This window comes from Stegostoma tigrinum, chromosome 7 (genome assembly GCF_030684315.1).
Source record: "Stegostoma tigrinum isolate sSteTig4 chromosome 7, sSteTig4.hap1, whole genome shotgun sequence".
Classification (NCBI taxonomy): domain Eukaryota; kingdom Metazoa; phylum Chordata; class Chondrichthyes; order Orectolobiformes; family Stegostomatidae; genus Stegostoma; species Stegostoma tigrinum.
This window is the reverse complement of record NC_081360.1, coordinates 14,723,456-14,748,021: the sequence shown is the minus strand read 5'-3', so window position 1 is coordinate 14,748,021 and position 24,566 is coordinate 14,723,456. Positions and strand designations below refer to the sequence as shown.

The 24,566-nt window shown below is 43.3% G+C and overlaps 1 protein-coding gene across 3 annotated transcripts in view; it reads left to right on the top strand.

Annotated features, from left to right (window-relative positions):
* Positions 1 to 24,566, top strand: part of plekhm3 (pleckstrin homology domain containing, family M, member 3) — a 96,560-nt gene that overhangs the window by 32,512 nt on the left and 39,482 nt on the right. The gene's annotated exons all lie outside the window — the stretch shown is intronic.

The window sequence follows — 24,566 nt, the reverse complement described above, 5'->3', positions numbered from 1 at the left end:
TTTAACTGGAAGGGTCAATAAGTAACATTCGTAGAACTGGAACAATCTGAACCTATTCACAAACATTGAACAAGTGAGAAACCTGACCTGCTAACTTGGAATCAGACGTAGAATGCGATTAACAAGTTCGTCTCTTTTGGCTTTAAAAAATAGTTGACACTGCATGATGGGGTGAATGCTTGTCAAGGTTTCTGATGCTGGCACTCGTCAAACTCCCACGTGAGTTAGGGGTTAGGGGCACTAGTTATGTGTCCAACAACTGAACGGGTTACTTTTCCAAATGCATCACAACATTTGATTTGTTTACCATAATGTACATTGGAGAAGGCCATGTTATTGCACAAATAAGAAGTGAAAAAGTGTGAGGCTGGTTATCAAATCAAAACGTCATGGAATCCAAGGGAAGAAGGCAGGTAGGATCCAAAATTGGCTCAGTGATGAGAGGCTGAGGGTTATGGTATTTTGTGATTGGAAGTTTGTTTCTCATCAGGTTCTGCAAGGCTTTGTACTCAGTCCCTTGCTGTTTATGATATGTACTGACAGTTTAGTCTTGAGTGGTTGGGGAGTTGGTGATTGAGGTCTACAGATGATATGAAGATTAACCATATGGTGGGTATAAAGAACTGGACTTAGAGGGGGAGGGATGTAGTGTTTGCAACGAGGTTAGCCAGTTGGAACTTAAAGAATAAATTCTCTGGTTGAACCAGATTAATAGTCCCAATCAAGGAGCCCTGGCTGACAAATATAAATAGCAGTGCCAGAGGTTCTGTTTTCTGGGAGATTGGTCTAGCTTCCTCAGAGCCATGTCAAGTAATACGCAGATGTAAATAAAGAGTGACTTGGTGATGGGATACTGGCCTGTGGAGCTATTTCAGATTTGTTAAGCATGATTTTCCTTTTGCTAATCCGTGTTGACTCTCTCCAATCTTGTCACTGTTTTTGAAGTGCTTTGCTATTACATTTTTAAAAATATAATGTACTATAACATTTTTCCTACTACCAAGATCTGTTGTTTTTTTCTTGCCAATTTGCATGCCGCTTCCTTGGATCTCATGCTTACCCTAACTTCTGATGTTAGTGATGACCAGGCTGCCTTATTTTTGTGCTGGACAGGAGTGAATGCTGCCTGATGGATCAAGCATGTTTGTCTTTGCAAATTTTTCCATGACGCAAAGGTGATAAGGAACAGTCCAACTACTTGTAGTGTTCCATGGCAATGAGGCCAGATCCATCTTTGCGAAACTGGGGGGCAGGTAAAACCTCGATGCATAGTTACAATTGGTGTTTGCGTACCAAGGGTCTACACGAAGCTTGATGCAGCCGCACGCAGGTAGCCATCAGGATATGGGCAGCATTGGGTGCTCTCTTCGCCCAAACCCTGCCCTGACCTAACCAGAGCTTTATAAATGGTATCCCTGTGGAAATGGTCCATCTTTGACCTCCAGATGATGTAGAAGATGGCTTTGGTTACTGTCGTGCCACAGGCTCTGAGAACGGGTCAGACTTGCACCACACACAATAACACGGAGAGTATGTCACACCACGTGTTTCTACCAGCAATGGGAAGGGAGCAGTGCTCCCAACCTGCCCGGTTTCTGCCTCACCTTGGTGTACACTGCCCCCAGGTTTTGGTGCGTGCCGTAGACTCTGCACCTTCAGGTAATCCGTCCTGAGGGTAAAGAATTTTAGAAGCACGTATATTGTTTTGGATCATGAGAATTGGAAAATTCAACTGTTTGCATCTTACTGGCTTGGTTAATGAGAGACTTATCATGTGATTTCTTGGAAAAAAATTGACCCAGGGAGAATTGAGAGTTATTCCAGGCTTACTGAAAAAGCAGGTCATTTTGGAAAAGGGAGTCAACGCAAAGTTCATTGCGGAGTTTAAAACTAGAGGGCATAGGTATAAGGTGAGAGGGGAAAGATTTAAAAGGGACCTGAGGGGTAACATTTTCATGCAAACATTTTCATTCTTATATGGAATGAATTGCCAGAGGAAGTGGCAGATGCAGATACAGTTAGAACATTTAGAAGACATTTGGACAGGTACATGAATAGGAAAGGTTTAGAAGGAAATGGGCCAAATGCAGGCAAATAGGACTAGCTTGGGAATCCTGGTTGGCATGGATGAATTAGACCTAAGGGTTTGTTGCTGTGCTGTATGACATTGACTCTATAAAAGTGCAGCAAGGTATAAATAGAATGGTCAATGAGCAGGAAAGTGTTAAATAGAATTCTGTCTGAAGAAATGGGAAGGATAATCAAGGCAAAAGAAAGTACAGCAGAGATTAAGATTGTGAGAAGTGTAGGGGAACCGAGGGCGTACACAGATCCTTGAATACAGCAGGACAGCTAGCATGGTCACAAAGGCATTCGGGATACTTAGCTTTATTCTCCAAGACGTGGCTGAGATGTTAACTGAATTCTTTGCATGCCTTTACCTACGAGGCAGACACTGCCAGGCCAAGGTGACACAGGAGGAAACTGTGTCACTAGAAGGGTTTCAAATTGGTGAGATGGTATTGAATAGGCTGTTGGTATTTTAAAGTCAATGAGGTACCAGGGCCGGGTGAAAGCCATTCAAGGACTATGAAAGCAGTGAGAATAAAATGTACAGAGGAACTGGCAATAGTCTTTCAATGTTCCCGAAGTGCAGGGGGTGTTGTTGGAGGACTGGCGAGTTGCAAGCATTTCTCCTTGTTCAAAAATGGTTGTAAAGATAGGCCCAGCAATTACAGAGCAGTTTAACTTCATTGGAGAAACCTCGAGGGATACGTTTTGGCTGAGATTAATAGTTGTGCAGTAAACGTTGGTTAATGGCAAAGAGTTAATATAGATTTGTTAAGGGAAAATCATGTTTTACTTGAGGTTTTTTGAAGAGGTAACTGTGTTCATGAGGGCAAGGCTGTTGATGTGGTATACATGAGGTTCCAAAGATGTTTGATATAGAGTCACACAACACACTTGAGGAAAATTATAGGCCATAGAATAAAGGGGCTGTGATAATGTGGACACAAAATTGGCTTAGAATGTGAAATGGAGAGTAATGGTCAATGGATATTTTTCTGGTTGGAGGAATGTTTTGTAGTGGAGTTTCCCAGGGATTGATTTTGGGATCCTTGCTTTTCCTGATACATATTTATAATCTGGGTCTTGGTGTTCAGGGAACAATTTCAAATTAATGGACAACACAAAACTTTGAGAGGTGGAGAGGGCAGATAGGTGGCAGATAAAATTCAATGGGGAGAAGTGTGCGGTAATACACTTTGACACAAAGAATATGGAGAGACCCTGAAAGGGGTGTGCAGGAGCAGAGAGACCTGGGTCAGTCGAGGATCTTCAAGAGAAGTCAGTGAAGTTGAAACAGTGTGATCTCAAATTTCCACATTTAATTCATATCAATGGATTTAATCTTAATATAACTACTAGATTTGGCTATTTTATACAATAATTTATTGAATTGTGAGCTTGTGGCTGTGAATTGCAAATTGTTAATATGCCCTGGGTGGTCAGACTTACATTATGAACTTGCCCTGGGGCCTTGACCCCATTGTAGGCTCACCCTGGCAGTCCTGAACCCTGTTGTGGATATACCCAGGAGGTCCTGAATCCACACATGGCCATCCTGAGTGGGGCTGTCGAACTCCATTCTGGAGCGGAGGGGTGGTGTGATGAGGCACTTTGACTCGTATTGTGGGCTCACCCTGGTGTTTGTGAAGTTATAATACTAAAGGCGATTAGAATCAGTTTAATTGGTGAGGCAAAATTAGCGCATCTCAATTAAATACTTGTGTTTCATATTTGCAACAATTATGCAAGTCTAGTACAGAATGCAAGTCTCCCTTCTGTCAATATTGTGAGGATACTATGTGAACTGAGGTTGTGCAAGTCCAAGCAATCATAATCATTGCCTAATCTACCCACAGCTCAGCTCCAGTTTGTCATTCATACCAGTGTGGAGGGTGATAGTGTGTATGTTAGCAATACCAGTCCAGAACAGCAGGGGCTGCTCTAGGGAGACTGAGCTTAAAAGTTCCATATTGGGACAGACCAAACGGAATCCTGCCCAAGTTGTGTATGAATTGAACGTTCTTGTCAACAGGGCACTGAATGAGACAACTTCAGACCTATAAAACTATTCAAAATGTAAAGATTCCTAAGCGCTACTTCCTGTTTTGCACTGCCTCCTGTTACTTTTTTATAAAAAAAGTAAACTTTTGTATTTACACCACGTCTTCTGCAAACTCTAGACTAACAAAGCATCTTATGACTAATGAAGTACTTTTGAAATGTAGTCAGTGTAGTGCAAATAATACTAAGTTGTACACAGCAATCTCCACAAACGTTAATATGACCAGATGAAATGCATTTAGCTTTTGGTGAATGAATATTGAACAGGACAGCAAGGTGAATTCCTTTAACTTTCATTGCAGTAATGCTGTGGGAACTTTTAAAAATCCAGCTGGAGTGGCCTTAGCAACTTGAAAGGTGGCACCACCACATGTGCTGGGGGAGATAGCCTTCTGATGAAGAAACAGGAGTGCTACCAATTGTTTCTACCACATAGTAAGTGTGGGTATCTCAGTAGAAAGAGCATTTATGTAGAAGGGAGCTAAGTGCCACTTCTACTTAGCATTATACTGCATTGCATAAAACAGGACCAAAAAAAACTAATCAGCGAAGTGGACCTTGGAAAACAATCTCCTCCTGCTGGCTGTGAAATTGGAATGATGTTACTTGCGGACTTTGGCTGTAACTTCTCTGATGCAAGGCCTGTCAGCTGCACCAACCATTCGGTGCAGCTAGTTGTAGCTCATACTGAAGAACTTATGATTTACAACTAACCAGTTGATCGGTCGAAGACAGAAGCCTTTAGCTCATGATAGCCGAGTCTTTTTGCCTGCTATTTAATTTTCCTTTTGCATCACTTACATATTCTGTGCTTTTGCACACACCTGACAGGACATGGTCAGGTAACCGTAGCTCTGGTGACCCAAGGTCATCACCTGAATACACCCAGCACACCCTGTGCCTATTTATCACTTGAACTCTCAGCAGTTGACAAGAACAGTCCTGTTGCTTTTGTCAATGGATTAAGTGAGGAGGCAGCCACAGTTACGTTGTGTGGGATTTTTTTAGGGTGGGGAGAAAAGAGGAGAAAAAAAAACAAGTTTTCTTTTAACAGCAAATTCCTCAGCCCCTCGCACAGATTCCCGTAATTACTCCCATTGTCCCTTGCCTGAATGGGGAATAATGCACCAAAAGCCATGTCTAATTGAGACCTTACTGACCAAACAAATCCTGCATTGTTCAGCTTGACAAATTGAGGCCAGAAAGTGGCAGTGACAGTGCGGAAATTAAAAGAAAGTGCCAGAAAGACCATTAAAGCTACAGTAATAACCCTGCCTTGCTCTGCAAGGTCTAACCAGGCCAATAGATGGCAAAGCTTTTGTTTTTTAAATACATATAATCCCAGCCACTGCACCTCCAGGGCTTGTGTTATTTATTTAGTAAAAGCGATTTAAATTGTAATACAAGATGTGTGGGCCCTGTCCCTGGCAGCTAATTGATTGATGCTTAAATGCTATTACAAATGTAGAGTGGCAGGATGTGGGCTAGTGCGTTTTGTTGCTTTTTTTGTGTGTGTCACTGTTGAATCGGGCTGTCGGGATCTGAGGAGGAAAATTGAGGGGCCACTAGCAGCAGCATTTGCAAGCAGCATACACATTAAGCTGACGTGTGTTTACTAAATTAGGCAGGCTGGTCTGATAAAGCTGCTGAGCTACTTTTTAACTTATTTACTGTTATGAGTGTTTTAAGTAGCTAATAGAACGGATTGCTGGTCAGGCTTTGAGCCTGTTCCATCATTTAATAAGACAATTACTGATCAGCTTCTTAACTCTATTTACCCGTCTTGATTCCATAATCATTAAACCCCCTGTATATACATGCCTACATTTTAAATATATGATGGAATATGGCACTAATGCATAAAAATGCTGTTGACGTAGAAATTCTGTCATGATCTAGTTGAATGCCAGAGCAATTTTGAGGGGCTGAGTAGCCTTCTTTTTATTTCCTTTGCTAAAAGAATAGATCCAAGGTAGCAGCACAGTGTTAGGATGCAGTTGCCTTGGGAGCCCTTGACATTGACTCCAGAAAATGTTTCATGGTATTAGGTAAAACATGCGTAAGTCAACCTACTGATTACTATCTAAAGTCAAATTCATAGACATGTACAGCACGAAAACAGACCCTCTGTGCCAACCAGATAACCTAGTCCCATTTGCCAGCATTTGGCCCATATCTCTCTCAACCCTTCCTATTCATGTACCCATCCAGATGCCTTTTAAATGCTTTAATTGTACCAGCCTCTATCACTTCCTCTGGTAGCTCATTCCATACACATGCCACCTATGTGAAAAAGTTGTCTCTTGCATCCCTTTTTAAATCTTTCCCCTCTCACCTTATAGTTATCCCCTCTAATTTTTGAACTCCCTAAACCTGAGGAAAAAGATCTTGACTATACCCCCTATCCATAGCGCTCATGATTTTATGAACTTCTACAAAGTCATCCCTCAGCCTCTGATGCTCCGAGGAAAATAGCCCCAGCCTGTTCAGCTTCTCCCTATAGCTCAAACCCTCCAACCCTGGCAACATCCTTGTAAATCTTTTCTGAGCTCTTTCAAGTTTCATAGCATCTGCCCTATAGCAGAGTGACTATAATTGGTCAGGCCACTTATGGAATATCTTCAATGTCCTGTACTGGCCCCTCAGCTGATGCAGCAGTACTCCTTCATGATGAGCATCTCTTGGAGGAAGCACCTGAGAAGGGCACAGAATGTACTCTGCATGGGGGAATTCAGTGTTAATCACAAGGAATAACTCCTACCACCACTACTAACTCGGTCCTAGAAGGCAGTGAGGGAAACGACAAAAAGTAAAAACCATTTGATCTTTTTCTTGCTTATCTATCTGCCAGAGCTTCATTTGTCGATGAAGTTATTGGTAGCCGTAATCATTGCATGGTGCTTGTGGAGATTTGGTTCCGCTTTCACATGTAGGATACCTAATGCCATGTTGTGTGGCACTAGCACCATACTAATTTCTGATTAGATTCTGAACAGATGTAGCAACTGAAAATTGGGCACCTGTTAGGTGCGGAGGGCCATCAGTATCATCATCAGCAGAACAGTATTCAGCCACAGACATTATCTCATGCCCTGGCCCACTCGACCATCGCCACCAATCTAGGGAGCAAAATGACTGGAAGAACTGCAGATGCTGGAAATCAGAAACAAAAACAGAAATTGCTGGAAAAAAAACTCAGCAGGACTGGCTGCAGCTGTGGAGAGATGTCAGAGTTGTATTTCAGGTCCTGTGATCCTTTTTCAGAATGGTTGGCTCCAAATCTTGGTTCAGCGAAGTGTCCAGGAGAACATGCAGGACTTGTACTTCGTGTGCCATAAAATGAGGTTCCAACGTAGTGAAGCTACAAGACAGGACTCATTGCATGCAATGCTCAGAACAAAGTGATCACACAAGGGATCAGATCTAAGTTCCATGGCCCTACTACACCCAGTTGTGAATAAAGGTGAGCAATTAAACAACTAACTGGAGGAGGATGATACATGAATATTCTTATCTCTAATGATAGGGTAGCCCAGCACATCATTGCAAAAGGCTAAGCTGTAGCAGATGTCGCATTGCTGATCCATCTAAACTTCTCCCCAAGATACCCAGCATTACAGATGTCGTTCTTCAACTAATATGGTTCACTTCATGTGATGGCAATAAACAACTTGAGGCACTAAATGCTGCAGAGATTATCGATGTTGACAACATAAGGCAATAGGTGTCGATGACTTGTGCACCAGAACTAGTTGCACCACTCATTGATTCTGCTCTTGTGTGACTGCAATGTTGGTATCTGCACAACATAGTGGAAAATTGTCCAAGATTGTCCTCTCCATGAAAAGCGGGACAAATCCAACCCAGCCAATTACTGCCTATCTACTTTTATTCATCAGTGAAGTCAAGGAAGGGGTTGTTAACAATGCTATCAAGTGACCCCTCAGCAATTTAAAAACCCACTAATGTTTGGGTTCCACAATGGCTACTCAGCTCCTAACTTTGTTACAGTCTTTGTCCAAAAGAGCTTAATTCCAAAGATGAGATGAGAGTGATTGACTGACTGCCTTGACATCAGTGCAGCATTTGACTAAGTGTGGCACCAAGAAGTCCTAGCAAAACTGTAGTTACTGGGAATCAGGCAGTGGGGGTGCTCTCTACTGGTTTAAGTCATATGTAGCACAATGTGAGAGAGTTGTGGTTGTTGGATGCCAATCATTCTCAGTTTCAGGATATTGTTGCATGAATTGTAGCCGCCTGACTTCAAAGTAGGGACTCTATCACTGCGCTGCAAAAACCCCAATTCAATTTGGGTTATATCCCAGGCCCAACAATCTTTACCTGCTTTGTCATTGACCTCCCCTCCAAAGAAGGTCAGAAGCAGGGATGTTTGCTGATGATTCCACAATATTAAGCACCATTCACATCTCCATAGATGCTGAAAATCTCTTTGTCCATGTGCACCATGACCTGGACAATATGCAGGCTTGATCTCCTTTGTGACAAGGAATGATTGAACCACAACCCAGTGTCCATCTCCACCAAAAGAGAGATATTCCTTGAGCATCCTAAAGGTGTACTGGTGTTGGCATTGCTGTCACTGAATTCCCCGCTACTGACATTCAGGAGGTTACCATTGACCTGTGGCTACAAGAGCAAGTCAGAGGCTTGGAATACTGTGGTGGAATAATTCACCTGTTTTCTCACCACTGCCATCTACAAGGCACAAGTCAGGAGTGTGATGGAGTACTTTCCACATGCCTGGATGGGAACAGCTCAACACCGCCCAGGACAAAAGAGTCCACTGGATCGGTACCCCATACACCACCTTTGTTATTCACTCCCCTCATCACCGACGCATAACAACAATACGTACCATCTACAAGATACACTGCAGCAATTCGCCAAGACTTCTTTAACAGCACTTTTTGAACTCCTCCCACCTCAAAGGGCAAGGGCAGCAGACTCTTGGTTGGGGGGGTGGTTTGGGTGGAAGCTGGGGGGCACCATATTCCAGTTCCCCTCCAAGTAACATACCATACTGACTTGGAACTATATCTCTGTAGCTGGGACTCCTGGAACACATTCCTTGACAGTGCTGTACGTGCACCTACAGTTCAAAAAGTTAGCTCACCACCATCCCCTTCTCAAGGATAACTAGGGATGGATGATAAATGCTGATTGAGCTTGCACTGCCCATAGAAGGATAAAACACAAAATAAACTTTTATTTAATGCAAGGCTCAGTATTTTAGGAGAGTGAGTTCCAGATTTCCCCCTCTGTTTATGTCAAGGACTACTTTCTCATATCACTGCTTTGAACTGCCTAGCTGTAATCTTAAGATCATACCTCCTCGTGTTCCACGGCCCTGCAGAGCATAAAAAGTTTCCCTCCTATCTACTCCATCAAATTCTTTTATAAATTTTAACACTGATCTAAAAGCAACAGCTCTGATCAGGTCACCCCTCCAATCTTCTGCATTCGAGGGGATGTAAATCTGTGCAACCTGGCCTCCTAATTTAGGCCATTCAGTCCCAGTGGTGTTCAAGTAATATGCATTCTGTTCCTGCCCACTCAAAGCAATTAAACCATCTTTCGTTTTGTTTTCGGTTGAAGGGCCATCTCCCTCTGGTGAGTTGCCTCAATCTGTTGTACGTGTAATGTACTTCCTCCCCACTTGCACTCTGCAGTTAATTTTTATCTTCCTCTCCATAAGTCAGTGATTTTGCTGGCATGCAGGACCTTGGAAGCTATCTATTCCCTCAGCCATTCTTCACATGTTGGCTTTGAGCTTAAATGGTAGTGAACTAGTCTAGTCTGGAGGGCATCACAACTAAGATTCCTGCTTTTAATCACTGAACCACTGCCTTCTGTTGAGAGGTGCATGGCTGAGGGAACACTTAGACTGTAACACTTGGACAGATTGGCAAAAGCCTAATTCTCGGCATTAAAAATGCCCAGAGAAGTCAAAGTGCTAGAAGGTTTCAGCAACTATTAAACTGTACCTCTAAAAGAATTGGCCCATTCAACAGAATTTGAGAATGTTGGTAACATAATTTTAAAAGCAGCGTCTTGCTGTGCACGTCATCTAGCATAAAATTGGGGTATTACACTAGCAGAAGATCGGGGAATCTTCTGTTGCATCAGTCTAACATGGATTTGTGCCCCCAACTCTAAAGCTTAAATTGCAGTGGCCTAAATTACAAGCAGAATGTGCTGGAGAAACTCAGCAGGGACCTCAGCATCTGTGTGTCAGATTGAGGGAGGGGAGGAGGAGGAGAAAGAGGAAAGAGTGTTAATGTTTTGAGACCAGTAATTGAAATTAGTTTCCATGAGTTTGAAACGTGAACTCTTTCTTTCTCCACAGAAGCTGAAAGACTTGCTGAGTTTCTCGAGCACACTTTTATTTCAGATCACCAATGTCTGCAGCACTTTGATTTGAATGCTCTAAATTGTAATGTTGCTCAGTTCCCAGAATATAATGTTGCCGTGTGTCTTTCAAACATCAGTACCTGAGGGCTTTTGCTGCCTTGACAAAGCAACGTATTTAGCAGTTTGTTCTGGTTTGATAATTCTGTATTGTGAAGTGAATGGGACATTGTGTTCCTAATGCTTTTCTATATTGCTACAATTCAAATGCCTTTGAGTCCTTTTAGGAGCATTGAAGTGTGACTCCAAGATTAACAGTTAAATCGGAGTCCCTTATCCAATTATTGCAACAAAAATAGAGTACTTTTGTTTACATTTTATTAGTGGTTTTCTCTTTGCTGTATTTTTAAAAGAAGGGTTTTTAAACAAAGAAGATACCAACTTTATAATAATTGAAACTACATGTTTAGGGAGTAGCTCTTTATGAATTGAAATTATTTTTAATCAACCTGGTCCAATATGTTATGAAAATCTTTTTCCCCTTGGCGGAGGAATCAGTGGTTGCAGGCATAAATTTAAGGGGATGTGAGGGTAAGTGTTTTCACTTGTAAGGTGATGGCAATCTGGAACACGTTCCCTCTCAGAGTTGGCGAGGCAGACATTCCTTAACATGTAAGAAGTATTTAGATGTACGCTGGTGATGCTAAAGCATACAAGGTTATAGGCCAAAAGCTCAAATTGGATTAGATTAGTTAGGTGGCTGTTTTTGACTGGCGTAGATTCAAGGGGCCAAAGGGGTGTTTTCTGTGCTGCAGGTCTCTGTGACTGTATGACAGGGCAGGTGAAAGTTGACATGTGTCGGGCAGAAAATACAATGGAAAGCAAGAAGAATGCTGAAGGTTGAGAGATAAGCAAAGAGGGATTATTACAAAATACTAGCAGCTGATGTAAAGGGAAATCCCAAAGTATTCTACAGACACAGATGACAAGAGCTGAAGAACTGTTAAAGGAGGAGTAGGACTGATCAAAGATCACAAAGGAGATTTAGCCATGGAGGCAGGGGGCACTTTTGAGTACTTTGCATCTGTCTTTACAAAAGAGAAAGATGCTGTCCACACCGTAGTGACAGAGGAATAAACTGTGTCCCTAGGAAGGATCAAAATTTATAAGCAAGGAGTCTTGGATAGACTATTGGCGTTTAAAATTGACAAATCACTGAGACTGGATATGATGCATCCAAAGATTTTGAAGGAATTGAGCATAGCAGTTGCAGGGGTGCGGGCCCCAATTGTTCAGTCTCCCTGCAGTCAGGAGAGGGGCCAGCAGACTGAAGAATTGCCAACATAACCCTTCTTGAACAAGGACGTAACAAAGATAATCCCAGCAATTACAAGCCACCCACCCACGCCCTCCACCTCCTCCAGAACTTCCAATTCCCTGGCCCCCAACACCTCATGTTCACCATGGACGTCCAGTCCCTAATACACCTGCATTCCTCATGCAGATGGCCTTAAGGCCCTCCGCTTCTTCCTGTCCCGGAGGCCCGACCAGTCCCCCTCCACTGACACCCTCATCCACCTAGCCGAACTTGTCCTCACCCTCAACAACTAAAGAAATAGCTCTGATGAAAGGTCTAGGCCCAAAATGTCAGCTTTTGTGCTCCTGAGATATTGCTTGGCCTGCTGTGTTCATCCAGCTTCACACTTTGTTATCTTGGATTCTCCAGCATCTGCAGTTCCCATTATCTCTAATTGCAAGCCAGTTGGTTCAACTTTGGTGGTGGGGAAACCTCTAGAAACAATTACTTGTTTAATGGAATAGGGATAATAGTATAATAGATAATAGGGACAGAATTAGTAATCACATGAAGAAAGGTGCATTGATTTAGAAGAGTCAGTGTAAATTTTTAAAGGAAAAATCGCATTTAACTAACTTGCTGGATGTTTTTATTCAAGAGATCAATGGTCAATAAGAATAATACTGTTGATGTGGTGTATGTGGATTTTCAGAAGGGTTTTGATACAGTGTCATTGAACAGACTTGTGTGGAAAGTTATAGGCTATGGTATAAAAGGGATAGCAGCAATGTGGATGCAAAATTGGCTGAGTGATTGTAAACAGAATATAATAGTTAATTGTTTTTTTCGGCTGGAGTAAAGTTTTTGTTGGGGTTCCCCAAAGGTGAGTAGTGGGACCCTTACTTTTCCTGATATGTATTGATGTTTGAATCTTGGTGTGCAGGGGGGAGTTTCAGATTGCAGTGGGGCAGAAAAGTTTTTACTGTAAGAGCGACAGTCTGGTACTCTAAAAGTTGGTGTGGTGGGTAGGTAAGTGGTAGATGAGGTTTAATCCAGAGAAGTGAGCTATGTGCTTTGTATTGGAAGAACACTGAAAGACAATATGCAATAAGGGATATGATTCTCAGTGAGATACAGGACGTTGGTATGTCCGAGCAGAGATCATTGAATGTATCAGGGCATGTGGAGTGAGCAATTAATAAGGCATAGTGTTCTCAGTTTTATGGGTTGTTGTGGTGTAATGGTTCTGTTTCATCATCTACTCGGAAGCCCTGGTTTAAACCCCATCATCTCCAGGGGTATCTCTGGACATCTCTGAACAGGTTGATTAGAAAATACCAACGGTGTTCTTGGTTTCAGTAATAGGGAGATAAAGTACAAGGGTAAGAAGGTGATGTTGAACTTGCATAAGACATTTATTAGACCTCAGCTGGATTACTATGTACAATTATAGCTTCTGCATTATAGGAAAGATGTAAATACATTGGAAAGCATGCAGAAATGATTTGCCAGAATGGTTCCATGACTGAGAAATTTCAGTCATGAGGGTAGATTGAAAAGCTGTGATTGTTGTTCTTGGAGAGAAGAAGACTGAGAGGAGATTTGATAGAGGTTTTCAAAGTCGTAGGTGAGCTGGACTGTATGAATAGGGAGAAACTGTTTTCGCTCATGAAAGAAGAAAGAACCAGAGGGGCATAGATTTAAAGTGATGTGCAAATGAAGCAAGGATGATGTGAGGAGATCTTTTCCACATGTCCAGGATACTGAATGCACGGCTCAGAAATTTGATGGAGGCAGGTTCCATTTGACCTTTTTAAGAGGGTATTGGATAATTATTTGGCTAGAAATAGTGCACAGAGATACGAGGGGAAAATGCAGGACATTGGCATAGGTAACAGAACTGGTGCAGACTCGATGGACCCAATGGCATCCTGTGCAATTCTGTGTGATTCGCTCACCTAATTGCCTCCCATCCACCTTGAAGAGTTCGTGGTCCCTGAATCGATGACTTTAAGACCTTAATTCCTTGCCTTCCAATGGTTTTAATTCCCATGTGGACCACGCCTACTGACTGCTTTCGTCATCACCTACCACCTCAAAATGGCCTGCATTCTCTCACTGATGTCCTTTGCCCTGGCCCCAGAGACAAATGCACTGTGGGACAGTTGCAAGATCATCTGCCAATACTGTAATGAACACTGCATTTCTATATCTTGACAATGTGTTCACCCTCACTGGTGTTTGGTGCTGAAGTCAGTTTGAGAATGCTGTAGTTCCAGAGGATTCCAATACTGTCTGCTCTGCAGTGACTACACCCAACTTCAAGTTCAAAAGCAACTGCAAACAGTGACATGTTGGTACGGAGGGAGCCATGTGGCCCAGTAAATCCATGCTGACTGTCTGTGGAGCATTCCTGTCAGTCCCATTCCCATGCCGTGCCTCGCAGTTGCGCAAGCTTACTTTCCTGACGTGTAACCACTTTCCACGTGTGTGCCTGAAGCACGCTGGAGTTCCTGCATGGCACAGCCATTATGGGAATCGTGGTGTTAAATAAGGATGTTAGCCGAACTCGAAGGCCTCCGTGCCTCAGTGTTTGGAATTATGTAATGTGTAATTGTTGTACTTGGAAAGTGCCAGTCAACTAGTGGAATTGTGCCGTGTGTAAGAGGCAGACCTTTTAATACATTGGGATTGCCACAGTACTTGCTGAAGCAATAAGTATCCGGTAGAATTCAGCAGAATGGAATGAAATGCAAAATATTAAGGTTTATTTCAACTTCAAAGTACATGTGGATAGAGTTGATGTGTCTCCATAGTCATTCTATCTCACTTAATAGAGGAACTTTAATTTACTGAATTTCTACAGTGGCACCAAAGAAGAATCCAATTTGGATACCTTAATATTTTCAGTCTCTTCCTGCTACACCCTCATTTTAATTTTGCAAACCCCTCTCCCATCCAAAGAAAATGCACATTGGTGCTTAATACTGCTTTGAGAGGGAGTCATTGAGAATTGTTATAAAGAGATGTGGATGGGAGAAAGGCAACTGTCTCTCCCATAATGTTACTGTGAAGGATATAAGGTTAAAACATTTTCCTTTTGAAGCCAGTGTGCTTCAAAATGAAGCTTTGAATGAACAAAGCTTTGTCCAAATTTCTTCCTCCACCCCCTTCCTACCCAACCCCCTCCGTCCTCACCAGCACCAACGCCAACCTACCACGTTCTCCCTCCCTTGTTTTTCAGTCCGTTTGAATGTTCTATTCTTTAGCACTAGTCAAACCCTGACCCTGAGAAGTATAACAAAGAGCTGTATGGTCTGGACAGGGAGTGCACACTCTGCAGCCTCTTCACTGTAGGTAGACTGTCTTCCTGTTGGTGAGGTACTGAGACTTTCCATTCATATAACAAACAGGGCTAATTAGTGCCTGAGAGTGAATACATTTCTCATTGCGCGTCGCTTTTGAATACAACATCAAAGGAAAGACTTCCTTTTGTGGGTTTTTTCTTCTTTTTTTTCCAAGATCTATGTAAATAAGTCGTTGTATAACACAATTCAGACATGGTGGTACCAAAAAAAATACTTATCCGCACTATTCAAGTACTGTGATGCATGGTGTAGAATGCTGAATAGAGCAGGCACTACTGAGACCCAGTGCATGCGTCTCTTCGATCGCTTGAGATGAAGTAAGTAGAGTTCCACCTTTATCAAAAGGAATTCTGCAACATTTGTGTTAGTCGAGTCAGAACAATCCTGGAGCTGACGGGAGGTGAAGTGGTGATCAGGTTTAGCTGGGGGCAGGGTGAAATGGGAAGGTGGGGAGAGGGGAGGAGGGAAATTCCTGAGGCATTGTGGGACTGTCCTCTTCCACCCACTGAAGTAACATTGTTAATTGAGAATAGCTCAGAGCAGACATCTGGAATGGGTTGTTGGCTGTACCGGTAGTGTGATTTGTATTGAATAAGGATCATAATCGTCATAACGCACACTCCAGTTGAACAATGCCAAGATCAGTTTCACTTGGGTCAGTGCCTCAGATGGAAGTCCAATTACATCTATGCATTTATCCACGAGATATGCTGCTTTAGCAATATAGGGAGCTATTAAGTGTGTGACGTTTTAGCAATAATTCAAACTATTGAAGATATTTGTATCTTAGTTTTACTGGCTCCAGTGGATATACTGGAGCCCATATACCTACTACACCACATGTAGCACTGTAGGATAGAGGCAAATGTATTTGATCTAGTAACTTGGAGCGTTTAGTTCTGATCTGACAGACTGAAATTTGACAAATATATTGTGGCTGTGCAATCTTCACTTTCAAGTAGAGTCTGTGAAAATGTGGTAGAGCTGGATTTCTCCTGCCAGTTACAGCTCCCCAATTATAGAAATAATTCGTATTGCTACTGTCACTTCTGCAGAATCATGAGGGATTGTTTTCAAGCTCCCTATCAACATCCATGCTACATGTAGCTTAGGAGAAGCTGCAGATCATACTTCTTTGCAGATGGGGCACTCTGTCTGAATCCAAATTCTGCTGCTAAAATTAGATGAAGAGGGATGGGAGGAAGGACATGGAGCCAAAAGACAGCATGAACTGGTTGGGCCGAATGGCGTCTATTCACTTTTGAAAATCTTTGTTTTTCCTCTGTAGGCTATTTTCAAAGTGGATGTTTCATGTTCTTATTTCTCCCCTCCCCAAAAAGTTCCTGGCAGAAGGAGAAGCTAATGGAATAAATGCATTCAATGTGCTTTCTCCTTGACACACTGTGTGGTTCATTTCTTTCATAGATGTAACAGTGGTATTTTCAGGATTTTTTTTGTATTAAGTGCTTTCTCCATGGAGCCTGAAAGATGTCCTCCTTGCTCAGGGGATTGAAGTCGAGCGATGCAAGCCTGCTGGTCGGCTCTTTACCTCCTGATGTTGTTGTCTCTTGGTCCACTGTTCTCATGGAGAAAACCTAGAGTGGGACATCAAAGCTTTAATTGAAAAGTCCTGTGAAAATGGATTTTCCACTTTGAAAAGGAAGATGTGTTTATATAGCACTTTCACTCAGGACTTAACTGAAATGTTTTGCAGCTAATACAGTACTTTTAAATTGTATTAACTGTTGGACTATAGGATATGTGCCAGGAAAATTGCATACAAAATTCAACAAACTCATGATGCTCTGGTCATCTGTTTTGATTGTAGGATGGTTATTAGTCAGGACACAACAGGTGTGTGACACTGGGTGTGTCGGCTTAAATTTTGTGCATTAGCACAAGTCTGTTTTGGATTTAACATAATTGGAGGAAGAACCAGAGGAGAAATGGGGTGAGCTGAAAAATTATTTTAAACAGAGTTGCTGTGATCTCTTAAAGCATTGCTTGAAAGGTTGGTGGAAGCAGTTTCAGTAGTAGCTTTGGGTAACATCTTTAGAAAGGAAATAAAGCTGCAGTGCAATGGGATACAAGCTGGTGGAATGGAACTAATTGGAGAGCCTTTTCAAAAAGTTGAGAACAGGAACGATAGACTGAATGGCCCCTGTTCTGTATGCTTCAGACTGAAAATTGTTCCAGTTTTCCATCCCGTCTCGCCAGCAGCCTCCAAGTACCCCTTCCGTCACCTGCCAAACTAACCACTTTTCTAGGTACTGTTGTTTTTTGACGCCTTCAGGGAAAGTCAGCTCAGCCCTGACTCCATCTGCTTGCCAATGAAAAAGTTCTGGGTAGTGTCAAAAAGCAGCAGGTGTTACTATTGGGTTTTCATTTTGTTATCCTCCCTAATTGTGGGGTAACAATTGGGTGGGTTGCTGAGACTGCTTTGTAATGACGTATTAGTCGCTAACACAGCAGAATTGGTGAAGTCATATGAACGAGAGAAAGAAGTCTGCCACTCCAGCTCTTTGAGTCTGCTCTACCATTCAATAACATCACAGCTGTTCTGATTTTAACTTCTGCTTCATATTCCTGCATATCCCCAGTAATCTTTCATCTCCTTGGTAGTCAAGAATCTACATATCTCTGCCTTAAAAACATGAAAAAAATTCTACACTCTCCGCATCTTCGAGAGAGGGAATTCCAGCATCAACTTGAAGCTGACATCTTTTGGCTTGAGACAAAAACATCAAATCGTTGTTAGTGTCTTTCATTGACCACTTTCAACAGAGCTTTGTCACCTTTTTTTTCTTAAGACCTAGTTTTTAATCTGCCTCCTTGCACAGTTTCTTGACAACGGACAGCCATTGTCTTTTTACTTTGTTATTTTTATTTCCCGCTGGCAAAACTGTGTCACCTGGAGAGGTGAAGTGGTGTGTTCATGCAGTCATCCTTTACAACTCTGGCTGACGATACTGTGTACACGTCAAGATAATAAAATGTGAGGCTGGATGAACACAGCAAGCCAAGCAGCATCTCAGGAGCACAAAAGCTGACGTTTCGGGCCTAGACCCTTCTTCAGAGAGGGGGATAGAGTGAGGGTTCTGGAATAAATAGGGAGAGAGGGGGAGGCGGACCGAAGATGGAGAGAAAAGAAGATAGGTGGAGAGAGTATAGGTGGGGAGGTAGGGAGGGGATAGGTCAGTCCAGGGAAGACGGACAGGTCAAGGAGGTGGGATGAGGTTAGCAGGTAGATGGGGGTGCGGCTTGGGGTGGGAGGAAGGGATGGGTGGGAGGAAGAACAAGTTAGGGAGGCAGAGACAGGTTGGACTGGTTTTGGGATGCAGTGGGTGGAGGGGAAGAGCTGGGCTGGTTGTGTGGTGCTGTGGGGGGAGGGGACGAACTGGGCTGGTTTAGAGATGCGGTGGGGGAAGGGGAGATTTTGAAACTGGTGAAGTCCACATTGATACCATTAGGCTGCAGGGTTCCCAGGCGGAATATGAGTTGCTGTTCCTGCAACCTTCGGGTGGCATCATTGTGGCACTGCAGGAGGCCCATGATGGACATGTCATCTAAAGAATGGGAGGGGGAGTGGAAATGGTTTGCGACTGGGAGGTGCAGTTGTTTGTTGCGAACTGAGCGGAGGTGTTCTGCAAAGCGGTCCCCAAGCCTCCGCTTGGTTTCCCCAATGTAGAGGAATCCACACCGGGTACAGTGGATGCAGTATACCACATTGGCAGATGTGCAGGTGAACCTCTGCTTAATGTGGAATGTCATCTTGGGGCCTGGGATAGGGGTGAGGGAGGAGGTGTGGGGGCAAGTGTAGCATTTCCTGCGGTTGCAGGGGAAGGTGCCGGGTGTGGTGGGGTTGGAGGGCAGTGTGGAGCGAACAAGGGAGCAACGGAGAGAGTGGTCTCTCCGGAAAGCAGACGGGTGGGGATGGAAAAATGTCTTGGGTGGTGGGGTCGGATTGTAGATGGCAGAAGTGTTGGAGGATGATGCGTTGTATCTGGAGGTTGGTGGGGTGGTGTGTGAGAACGAGGGGGATCCTCTTAGGGCGGTTGTGGCAGGGTCGGGGTGTGAGGGATGCGTTGCGGGAAATGCGGGAGACGCGGTCAAGGGTGTTCTCGACCACTGTGGGGGGAAAGTTGCGGTCCTTGAAGAACTTGGACATCTGGGATGTGCGGGAGTGGAATGTCTTATCGTGGGAGCAGATGTGGCGGAGGCGGAGGAATTGAGAATAGGGGATGGAATTTTTGCAGGAGGGTGGGTGGGAGGAGGTGTATTCTAGGTAGATGTGGGAGTCGGTGGGCTTGAAATGGACATCAATTACAAGCTCGTTGCCTGAGATGGAGACTGAGAGGTCCAGGAAGGTGAGGGATGTGCTGGAGATGGCCCAGGTGAACTGAAGGTTGAGGTGGAAGGTGTTGGTGAAGTGGATGAACTGTTCGAGCTCCTCTGGGGAGCAAGCGGAGGCTTGGGGACCGCTTTGCAGAACACCTCCGCTCAGTTCGCAACAAACAACTGCACCTCCCAGCCGCAAACCATTTCCACTCCCTCTCCGATTCTTTAGATGACATGTCCATCATGGGCCTCCTGCAGTGCCACAATGATGCCACCCGAAGGTTGCAGGAACAGCAACTCATATTCCGCCTGGGAACCCTGCAGCCCAATGGTATCAATGTGGACTTCACCAGTTTCAAAATCTCCCCTTCCCCCACCGCATCCCTAAACCAGCCCAGTTCGTCCCCTCCCCCCACAGCACCACACAACCAGCCCAGCTCTTCCCCTCCACCCACTGCATCCCAAAACCAGTCCAACCTGTCTCTGCCTCCCTAACTTGTTCTTCCTCTCACCTATCCCTTCCTTCCACCTCAAGCCGCACCCCCATCTACCTACTAACCTCATCCCACCTCCTTGACCTGTCTGTCTTCCCTGGACTGACCTATCCCCTCCCTACCTATACTCTCCTCTCCACCTATCTTCTTTTCTCTCCATCTTCGGTCCGCCTCCCCCTCTCTCCCTATTTATTCCAGTTCCCTCTCCCCATCTCCCTCTCTGAAGAAGGGTCCAGGCCCGAAACGTCAGCTTTTGTGCTCCTGAGATGCTGCTTGGCCTGCTGTGTTCATCCAGCCTCACATTTATTATCTTGGATTCTCCAGCATCTGCAGTTCCCATTATCTCTGTGTACATGTCATACCAGGTATTCTGCCGAGGTGTGCCTAAATTGTACAGCACTAAGGAACTTGGAAGTGTAGGATAGACACTGTCACAAGATAAATTCACCTTGCAGTCATTTATCAGTCGAAAAGCTGGTGGGTAAATTCTCACTCTCTTGTGCTTGTTTCCATCTGTTTTTTCTCTCCCTTTACCCTTTATACTTAAGACAGTAACCCCATGTTTAGGAATAACTCCTTATACACCCCAACTAACTTCTGGTATCCCTTCAAAAGGGCAGCCAATCATGTTACCATAGAAATTTATAAAATCATGAGGGGTATCGATAGGATGAATAGTCAAGGTCTTTTCCCCATGTTAGGGGAGCCCAGAGCTAGAGGGCATGGGTTTAAGCTGAGAGGCGAGGGATTTACAAGCGATCTCAGAAACAGCTTCTTCACACAGAGGGTGGTGTATGTCTGGAATGAGCTGCCAGAGTGGTGGGTAGAAGCTGGTATAATTATAGCATTTTTAACAGTCATCTGGATGAGTATATGAATAGGAAGGGTTTAGAGGAATATGAGCCAAATGTGAACAAATGGGTCCAGATTACTGTTGAATGTGTGGTCGACGTGGACGAATTGGACCAAATGGGCTGTTTCCATGCTGTACATCTCTATGACTTCGACTGAGCCTTGACGGCAAATGTTACTTTGCTGTTCTGTACTGGAAGTGACACAGCATCTTTTCTGAATCTGGGGGATATAAGCATTGTTGACAAGGCCAGCATTTTTAATTCATCCTAATTACCCTTAAGATGGTGATGAACTGCCCTTCTGAAAGACACAGTCTATATTTCTCACGTCCATTTTTTTTCTTGCCCTTTTCCCATAACCCTTGATTTCCCCACTGATCAAGAATTTATCTATTTCAACCATAAATATACTCGGACTCTGGCTGCCTCTATGGGAACAAGTTCAAAAGGCACTCAACCCTTTGAGAGAAGAAATTCTTCCTCATCTCAGTCTTAAATTGGCACCACTTTATTCTGGGACTAGGCTTTCCCGTGAGGGGAAACATCCTCTAAGCATTTATCCTGTCGAGCCCCTTAAGAATGCTATATGTTTCAATGACGTCACCTTTTATTCATCTAAACTCCGGTGGACAGAGTCAGAACCTGTTTAATCTTTCCTCCCAAGACAATCCCTCCATAATGTACATCATCATCATGAACCTTCTCTGAATTGCATAATATCTATCCTACTTGTGCCTCCTCAAAGAATTCTAGTAAATTTGTCAGACATGATCTCCCCTTCATGAAGCCATACTGACTCAACTTGTTCATATTCTGAATTTGTAAATGCTTTGTTATTACATCTCTAATAATAGACTGTAGTATTTCCCCAATAACAGATGATAAGCGAACTGGCCTAAAGCCACTTTTATTTTGTCTGCTTCCCTTTCTTCAATTAAAGGTGTTTTACAATGGCAATTTCCGATCTGCTTGAACTTTTCCAGAATCTAAGTATTCTTGGAAGATTATTACCAGTGCATCCATTATCTCACTAGCTGCATCCTGTAATATCCTAGAATGCATCCCATCAGGTCCAGGGTACTTTTAGATTTTTAGCCCTGTTAGTTTCTCAAGCACTTTTCCTCTTTTTGCCCCTTGATTATTTAGTAATTTTGGAATGCTATTGATGTCTTCTACTGTGTAGACTGATGTATTATTTATTCAATTCATCTGCCATTTTCTTGTTACCCATTGTTATTTCCATAGCCTCGCTCTCTAAAGGGTCTCACTTTGGCTTCTCTTTTTATTTCCTTTTTACATAAGCTCTTGTCTGTCTTTTTCTAACTTGCAAGTATACCCTCAAAGCTTATTTTCCCCCTCCTTTTTATTTGGTAATCTTTTGATGGATTTTAAAACTTTCCCAATCCTTTGCTTACCACCAATTTTTGCCACTATGAATATTTTTCCTATCAATTTGATGCTATCTTGAACTTCATTGGTTAATGATGGTTGGCACTTTTCCTCACCTGAAATATATGTTCGCTGTGACTCTTGAACCATTTCCTTTAAACACTGACAGTTGTTCCTTGGCCATCCTTGCTGCTAAACTCCTTTCCCAGTTCACTCCGGCCAGCTCTGCCCCACGTTCTTCGTGATTACACTCATTTAAGCTTAACACAATTTTTTCCGACCTAACTTCCTCCCTCTCAAACTGAATGCTAAATTCTACCATGTAATGGTCACTGTTTCCTAAGGGATCTTTCACTCTAATATTATTACTAATGATTTGAGAGAAGATTGATGGGGCATTAACTGAACAATTTGAATGTTATGTGTTGGACATACCTGGGCAATTTTCCACATTCCACACAAGGTGGCATGATGGCTCAGTAGTTAGCACTGCTGCCTCATGGTGCCAAGGACCTAGATTAGATTCCACCCTTGGGTGACTGTCTGTGTGGATTTTGCATATGTCCCCTAACTTATGTGGGTTTCCTCCAAGTACTTTTGTTTCTGCCAACAGTCCAAAGATGTGCAGGCTAGGTGGATTAGCTGTGGGAAATGCAAGATTACAACAATAGGCTAGAACGGTGGGTCTGGGTGGGATAGTCTTTGGAGGGTTCTTGTGGACTCAATGGGCTAAATGGCCTGCTTCCACACTATAGGGATTCTTTGATTCAATATCAAGTAAATGCCAGTTTTGTAGTTGAACTGGAGCAGTTGGTGAGGGGTGTGGCAAGTTTTGAGCGCATCTGTTCAATATTATTGACAGCACCTTTGGAATACGGAGTGTCTTCAACCATTTCTTGATATCGTGTGAAGTGAATCAGTTTGGCTTTAGACTGGCTTTTTAAGCAGTTGTTACAAATTAATGGATTGCTAGGCTGTTTCAGATGGCAGTTAAGAGGCAACCACATTATGGTGAACCTAGAATCACATGTAAAGGTGAAATTGCCATAGACCTACCAGACCTTAGGGCTGTGTGTCAGGAATTGCATGTCGGCCAGACCAGATGAAGATGCTAAATAACAAAGTGTGGAGCTGGATGAACACAGCAGGCTGAGCAGCATCTTAAGAGCACAAAAGCTGATGTTTCAGGAAAGCTTTTCTGATGAAGGCTCCAGGCCCGAAACGTCAGCTTTTGTGCTCCTAAGATGCTGCTTGGCCTGCTGTATTCATCCAGCTCCTTTTGTTATCTCCGGATTCTCCAGAAACTGCAGTTCCCATTATCTCGGGTGAGGATGCTAGTTTTCCTTTCTCAAAGGACATTAGTGAAGCAGATGAGTTTTAATGAAATTCAGCAATAGTTTCATGGTCACCATTAAACTTATAGTTTTGGGTTTTATTGAATTCAAATTCTACGATCCGCTGTGGTGGGATTTAAACCCGTGTCCCAGAACTTTACCGGGGTCTGTGGACTGCTAGTCCAGTGACAGTAATTCTCTCCTGACCACTGCAGCGCAAGCTACTGAAAGACAAGTGCTCACTTGTCAGCAGAGTTTGTGGTACAAGAGCCTGATGTTACAAGTGCAATGATGACATGAAGTAGAGATGAGCAAGTAAGCTAGGTGCAGCCTGATGACTCCTTAACTTCATTTTTTGGGAACAGGGACACTTAAAAGTGATGCTTGCACTTGAATGTTTGTTGGAATATCTCTTTACAAATGGACCCTTTCAGAAAACTGTCTTCACAATGCCTCTGTGGAACTCTGCACTTGCTCAGTTAATTGCACTTCTGTCCCATATAAGTACTGCTAGTGGCTTTTGTTGGCACAGTGACTTGAAATTGGAATTATAATAGATGCAGTTATTATGGCTTTGTGGAGGGAAGTGCAGTGGCATATTTTAATGTGGCAGTCGTGGAGATAGTAGGTGACACATTAGCCTTTCACCTTTGGGACCTGTGTTGAAATCTGTTGTGGACTGATGGATTTATGTATTAACCCTGTAGGGGTGTGGTAAATCCAGTTCCCAAAGGTATTAAAGCCATTCCCAATTTGGTACTGGTTGGCAAAGACATAGAGGTATCGCTGCTGCAGGAATGGGAAAAAGCAGCGTTCTGATTTTGGGGACACCGCGGTACATGACTAGATTGCAGTAAAGTGAACTATAGATGAAACCAAGCAGCTATGTTTTCCTTGTGGATGCATAATAATTACTGCTGTATATGATATTCCGTCACAAAAAAGTAAGTTAGAAAACATTTAGATTCTACAACCGATTTGCCGCTTTCTCT